A 7,059-nucleotide genomic window follows, 5' to 3' on the forward strand; every position below is an offset into this window, starting at 1 on the left:
CAGTTCCAACACCTTCAGCGGTAATTTGATCCCCTGATGCCAGCATGATATTTTGAGACTTGCGTTCCAAATGTATAAAGTATGACAAATCGCGGCACATGTGGGAACTTGCACCACTATCCAAAATCCAAATTTCAGAATCGTTCTTCTCGCCGTCAGTGATTGCACTCATTGCTTTTCCATTTGGGTCACTATCGCATTTTGACTTGCACTGCGCACGCACATGTCCTTTCTTACCACATTTGTAACATTTGACATCATTATTACCTTGAGTTCGGGATTTGCACTGTTTTGGGTCATCTTTTCCAGTTTTCTGTTGACGAAATTTTGCGACAAACACATTTTCAGCAACCATTTTCTCGCCTTTGCTTTTTTGACGTTCTTCTTCTTCCAGGATTTTTGATTTCAATACTTCTATACCGGGCAATTCATCTCTGCTTTCAATAGCTACCACGAAATTTTCCATTTCTTCCGGTAAACTGCTTAGCAGCAAAATGCTTAAAAAATCCTCAGGCATGACCACACTTATGGCCTTCAAGTCATCCACCATCGTATAGAATTCGTTCAACTGCGGGGCATACTTCTCTGCATTCTGGAATCTGAACCGCACCAATTTCTTGAACAAATTAACTTTCCGAGAAGGAGCATTCCTCTGATACAAACGGCTGAATGTATCCCAAGCTTCTTTCGCTGTTGCACAATTCTTGATATGTAAAATTTCTGATGGTTTTACGCATAGCGTTATATTTGCCAACGCCTTTTGATCGACCGTTGGGGAGATTCCATTATCGCCCTTTATTGCGTCCCACAAATCCAGCGTTACCAGCAAACTTTTCATTTGCACGCTCCAAACCACGTAATTTTCTCCATTTAGTTTTTCAATTTGTGCCATATGTCCAGACATTTTTCTGATTTTTCCTTTTTTGCTTTACAAAACACAAATATTTTTTCCAGAAATTTTCACAACGAATTCAAAAAAACACAATTCCAGGCCAAATTTATTTTTCACAAGCGTATGTGACTGGGCCCATAACCAATGTTGATGGAAGTTTTTATTGAACTAACTTGAACATAAGAAAATAAGGGTGACAAACAATAAATGTTAAAGCAAAATATTTCAAAGCCTACTACTACTTATATTCTAATACAATAATACAGTTGAATTGACAAAGTATGAAATTCAAATATTCTAACACAAATCCTTTGTGTTTTCTTCAAAAAACAAGCTCAAAATCGCATAATTAACATCCAAAAAATACATAAAAATTCAATTTTTTTGGCCATTAAAATTCAAAACCGTTTTCAGCGCCTAAAACGCTGTAACTCGTTGAATTTTGTAAATTTCGAAAATTTTTAAGCATTCCGCAGTTTGAAATTCGAAGACAATTCGTATAATAAACAGAATTACTTAAAATTTCACATTTTAATTTTTTTGCATTTTTTTAGCAAAGGAAAATTTTCAATTTTTGATGCGAAAAAAATTTTCGAGTTGAGTATACGGTATTGAAAATTTAAGCAAATAAATCGGTTAAGTGCAAATCCTTTGTGGTTTCTTAAAAAAACAAGCTCAAAATCGCATAATTAATATCCGAAAAATACCTAAAAAATCAATTTTTTTGGCCATTAAAATTCAAAATCGTTTTCAGCGCCTAAAACGCTGTAACTCATAGATTTTTTTGAATTTCGAAAAATGTTAAGCATTCCGCAGTTTGAAATTCGAAGACAATTCATATAATAAACAGAATTACTTAAAATTTCGCATTTTAATTTTTTTGCATTTTTTTAGCAAAGGCTAACACCACTTAGGAAAATTTTCATTTTTTGATGCGAAAAAGATTTTCGAGTTGAGTATACGGTATTGAAAATTCGTATTCGTATAATAAACAGAATTTCTTAAAATTTCGCATTTTAATTTTTTTGCATTTTTTTTAGCAAAGGCTAACACCACTTAGGAAAATTTTCATTTTTTGATGCGAAAAAAATTTTCGAGTTGAGTATACGGTATTGAAAATTTAAGCAAAAAAATTGGTTAAGTGCAAATCCTTTGTGTTTTCTTCAAAAAACAAGCTCAAATTCGCCTAATTAACATCCGAAAAATACCTTAAAAATCAAGTTTTTTGGCCATTAAAATTCAAAATCGTTTTCAACGCCTAAAACGCTGTAACTCGTTGAATTTTTTGAATTTCGAAAAATGTTAAGCATTCCGCAGTTCGAAATTCGAAGACAATTCGTATAATAAACAGAATTACTTAAAATTTCACATTTTAATTTTTTTGCATTTTTTTGGCAAAGGCTAACCCCTAAGGAAAATTTTCAATTTTTGATGCGAAAAAAATTTTCGAGTTGAGTATACGGTATTGAAGATTTAAGCAAAAAAATCGGTTAAGTGCAAATCCTTTGTGTTTTCTTCAAAAAACAAGCTCAAAATCGCCTAACTAACATCCGAAAAATACCTAAAAAAATCAATTTTTTTGGCCATTAAAATTCAAAATCGTTTTCAGCGCCTAAAACGCTGTAACTCGTTGAATTTTTTGAATTTCGAAAAATGTTAAGCATTCCGCAGTTTGAAATTCGAACACAATTCGTATAATAAACAGAATTACTTAAAATTTCACATTTTAATTTTTTTGCATTTTTTTTAGCAAAGGCTAACCCCTTAGGAAAATTTTAAATTTTTGATGCGAAAAAAATTTTCGAGTTGAGTATACGGTATTGAAGATTTAAGCAAATAAATCGGTTAAGTGCAAATCCTTTGTGTTTTCTTCAAAAAACAAGCTCAAAATCGCCTAATTAACATCCGAAAAATACCTAAAAACCCAATTTTTTTGGCCATTAAAATTCAAAATCGTTTTCAGCGCCTAAAACGCTGTAACTCATTGAATTTTTTGAATTTCGAAAAATGTTAAGCATTCCGCAGTTTGAAATTCGAACACAATTCGTATAATAAACAGAATTACATAAAATTTCACATTTTAATTTAATTTTAATCCCTTAGGAAAATTTTAAATTTTTGATGCGAAAAAAATTTTCGAGTTGAGTATACGGTATTGAAGATTTAAGCAAATAAATCGGTTAAGTGCAAATCCTTTGTGGTTTCTTCAAAAAACAAGCTCAAAATCGCATAATTAACATCCGAAAAATACCTAAAAAATCAATTTTTTTGGCCATTAAAATTCAAAATCGTTTTCAGCACCTAAAACGCTGTAAGTCATTGATTTTTTTGAATTTCGAAAATTCTAAAGCATTCCGCAGTTTGAAATTCGAAGACAATTCGTATAATAAACAGAATTACTTAAAATTTCACATTTTAATTTTTTTGCATTTTTTTGGCAAAGGCTAACCCCTAAGGAAAATTTTCAATTTTTGATGCGAAAAAAATTTTCGAGTTGAGTATACGGTATTGAAGATTTAAGCAAAAAAATCGGTTAAGTGCAAATCCTTTGTGTTTTCTTCAAAAAACAAGCTCAAAATCGCCTAACTAACATCCAAAAAATACCTAAAAAAATCAATTTTTTTGGCCATTAAAATTCAAAATCGTTTTCAGCGCCTAAAACGCTGTAACTCGTTGAATTTTTTGAATTTCGAAAAATGTTAAGCATTCCGCAGTTTGAAATTCGAACACAATTCGTATAATAAACAGAATTACTTAAAATTTCACATTTTAATTTTTTTGCATTTTTTTAGCAAAGGCTAACCCCTTAGGAAAAATTTCAATTTTTGATGCGAAAAAAATTTTCGAATTGAGTATACGGTATTGAAGATTTAAGCAAAAAAATAATTAAGTGCAAATCCTTTGTGTTTTCTTCAAAAAACAAGCTCAAAATCGCATAATTAACATCCGAAAAATACCTAAAAAACCAATTTTTTTGGCCATTAAAATTCAAAATCGTTTTCAACGCCTAAAACGCTGTAAGTCATTGATTTTTTTGAATTTCGAAAATTCTAAAGCATTCCGCAGTTTGAAATTCGAAAACAATTCGTATAATAAACAGAATTACTTAAAATTTCACATTTTAATTTTTTTGCTTTTTTTAGCAAAGGCTAACCCCTTAGGAAAATTTTCAATTTTTGATGCGAAAAAAATTTTCGAGTTGAGTATACGGTATTGAAGATTTAAGCAAAAAAATCGGTTAAGTGCAAATCCTTTGTGTTTTCTTCAAAAAACAATCTCAAATTCGCCTAATTAACATCCGAAAAATACCTAAAAAATCAATTTTTTTGGCCATTAAAATTCAAAATCGTTTTCAGCGCCTAAAACGCTGTAACTCGTTGAATTTTTTGAATTTCGAAAAATGTTAAGCATTCCGCAGTTTGAAATTCGAACACAATTCGTATAATAAACAGAATTACTTAAAATTTCACATTTTAATTTTTTTGCATTTTTTTAGCAAAGGCTAACCCCTTAGGAAAATTTTCAATTTTTGATCCGAAAAAAATTTTCGAGTTGAGTATACGGTATTGAAGATTTAAGCAAAAAAATTGGTTAAGTGCAAATCCTTTGTGTTTTCTTCAAAAAACAAGCTCAAAATCGCCCAATTAACATCCGAAAAATACCTAAAAAATCATTTTTTTGGCCATTAAAATTAAAAACCGTTTTCAGCGCCTAAAACGCTGTAAGTCATTGATTTTTTTGAATTTCGAATATTCTAAAGCACACCGCAGTTTGAAATTCGAAGACAATTCGTATAATAAACAGAATTACTTAAAATTTCACATTTTAATTTTTTTGCATTTTTTTAGCAAAGGCTAACCCCTTAGGAAAATTTTCAATTTTTGATGCGAAAAAAATTTTCGAGTTGAGTATACGGTATTGAAGATTTAAGCAAAAAAATTGGTTAAGTGCAAATCCTTTGTGTTTTCTTCAAAAAACAAGCTCATAATCGCATAATTAACATCCGAAAAATACCTAAAAAATCAATTTTTTTGGCCATTAAAATTCAAAATCGTTTTCAGCGCCTAAAACGCTGTAACTCGTTGAATTTTTTGAATTTCGAAAAATGTTAAACATTCCGCAGTTTGAAATTCGAACACAATTCGTATAATAAACAGAATTACTTAAAATTTCACATATTAATTTTTTTTGCATTTTTTTTAGCAAAGGCTAACCCCTTAGGAAAAATTTCAATTTTTGATGCGAAAAAGATTTCCGAGTTGAGTATACGGTATTGAAGATTTAAGCAAAAAAATCGGTTAAGTGCAAATCCTTTGTGCTTTCTTCAAAAAACAAGCTCAAAATCGCCTAATTAACATCCGAAAAATACCTAAAAAAATCAATTTTTTTGGCCATTAAAATTCAAAATCGTTTTCAGCGCCTAAAACGCTGTAACTCGTTGAATTTTTTGAATTTCGAAAAATGTTAAGCATTCCGCAGTTTGAAATTCGAACACAAGTCGTATAATAAACAGAATTACTTAAAATTTCACATTTTAATTTTTTAGCATTTTTTTAGCAAAGGCTAACCCCTTAGGAAAAATTTCAATTTTTGATGCGAAAAAAATTTTCGAGTTGAGTATACGGTATTGAAGATTTTACCAAAAAAATTGGTTAAGTGCAAATCCTTTGTGTTTTCTTCAAAAAACAAGCTCAAAATCGCCTAACTAACATCCGAAAAATACTTAAAAAATCATTTTTTTTGGCCATTTAAATTCAAAATTGTTTTCAGCGCCTAAAACGCTGTAACTCGTTGAATTTTTTTAATTTCGAAAAATGTTAAGCATTCCGCAGTTTGAAATTCGAACACAATTCGTATAATAAACAGAATTACTTAAAATTTCACATTTTAATTTTTTTGCATTTTTTTTAGCAAAGGCTAACCCCTTAGGAAAAATTTCAATTTTTGATGCGAAAAAAATTTTCGAATTGAGTATACGGTATTGAAGATTTAAGCAAAAAAATCGGTTAAGTGCAAATCCTTTGTGTTTTCTTCAAAAAACAAGCTCAAAATCGCCTAATTAACATCCGAAAAATACCTAAAAAAATCAATTTTTTTGGCCATTAAAATTCAAAATCGTTTTCAGCGCCTAAAACGCTGTAACTCGTTGAATTTTTTGAATTTCGAAAAATGTTAAGCATTCCGCAGTTTGAAATTCGAACACAATTCGTATAATAAACAGAATTACTTAAAATTTCACATTTTAATTTTTTTGCTTTTTTTAGCAAAGGCTAACCCCTTAGGAAAATTTTCCGTTTTTGATGCGAAAAAAATTTTCGAGTTGAGTATACGGTATTGAAGATTTAAGCAAATAAATCGGTTAAGTGCAAATCCTTTGTGGTTTCTTCAAAAAACAAGCTCAAAATCGCCTAATTAACATCCGAAAAATACCTAAAAAACCAATTTTTTTGGCCATTAAAATTCAAAATCGCTTTCAGCGCCTAAAACGCTGTAAGTCATTGATTTTTTTGAATTTCGAAAATTCTAAAGCATTCCGGAGTTTGAAATTCGAAGACAATTCGTACAATAAACAGAATTACTTAAAATTTCACATTTTAATTTTTTTGCTTTTTTTAGCAATGGCTAACCCCTTAGGAAAATTTTCAATTTTTGATGCGAAAAAAATTTTCGAGTTGAGTATACGGTATTGAAGATTTAAGCAAAAAAATTGGATAAGTGCAAATCCTTTGTGTTTTCTTCAAAAAAACAAGCTCAAAATCGCCTAATTAACATCCGAAAAATACCTAAAAAAATCAATTTTTTTAGCCATTAAAATTCAAAATCGTTTTCAGCGCCTAAAACGCTGTAACTCGTTGAATTTTTTGAATTTCGAAAAATGTTAAGCATTCCGCAGTTTGAAATTCGAACACAATTCGTATAATAAACAGAATTACTTAAAATTTCACATTTTAATTTTTTTGCATTTTTTTAGCAAAGGCTAACCCCTTAGGAAAAATTTCAATTTTTGATGCGAAAAGGATTTTCGAGTTGAGTATACGGTATTGAAGATTTTACCAAAAAAATTGGTTAAGTGCAAATCCTTTGTGTTTCTTCAAAAAACAAGCTCAAAATCGCCTAATTAACATCCGAAAAATACCTAAAAAACCAATTTTTTTGGCCATTAAAAT

Source organism: Stomoxys calcitrans, chromosome 3 (assembly GCF_963082655.1).
Source record: "Stomoxys calcitrans chromosome 3, idStoCalc2.1, whole genome shotgun sequence".
NCBI classification, from domain to species: Eukaryota; Metazoa; Arthropoda; class Insecta; order Diptera; family Muscidae; genus Stomoxys; species Stomoxys calcitrans.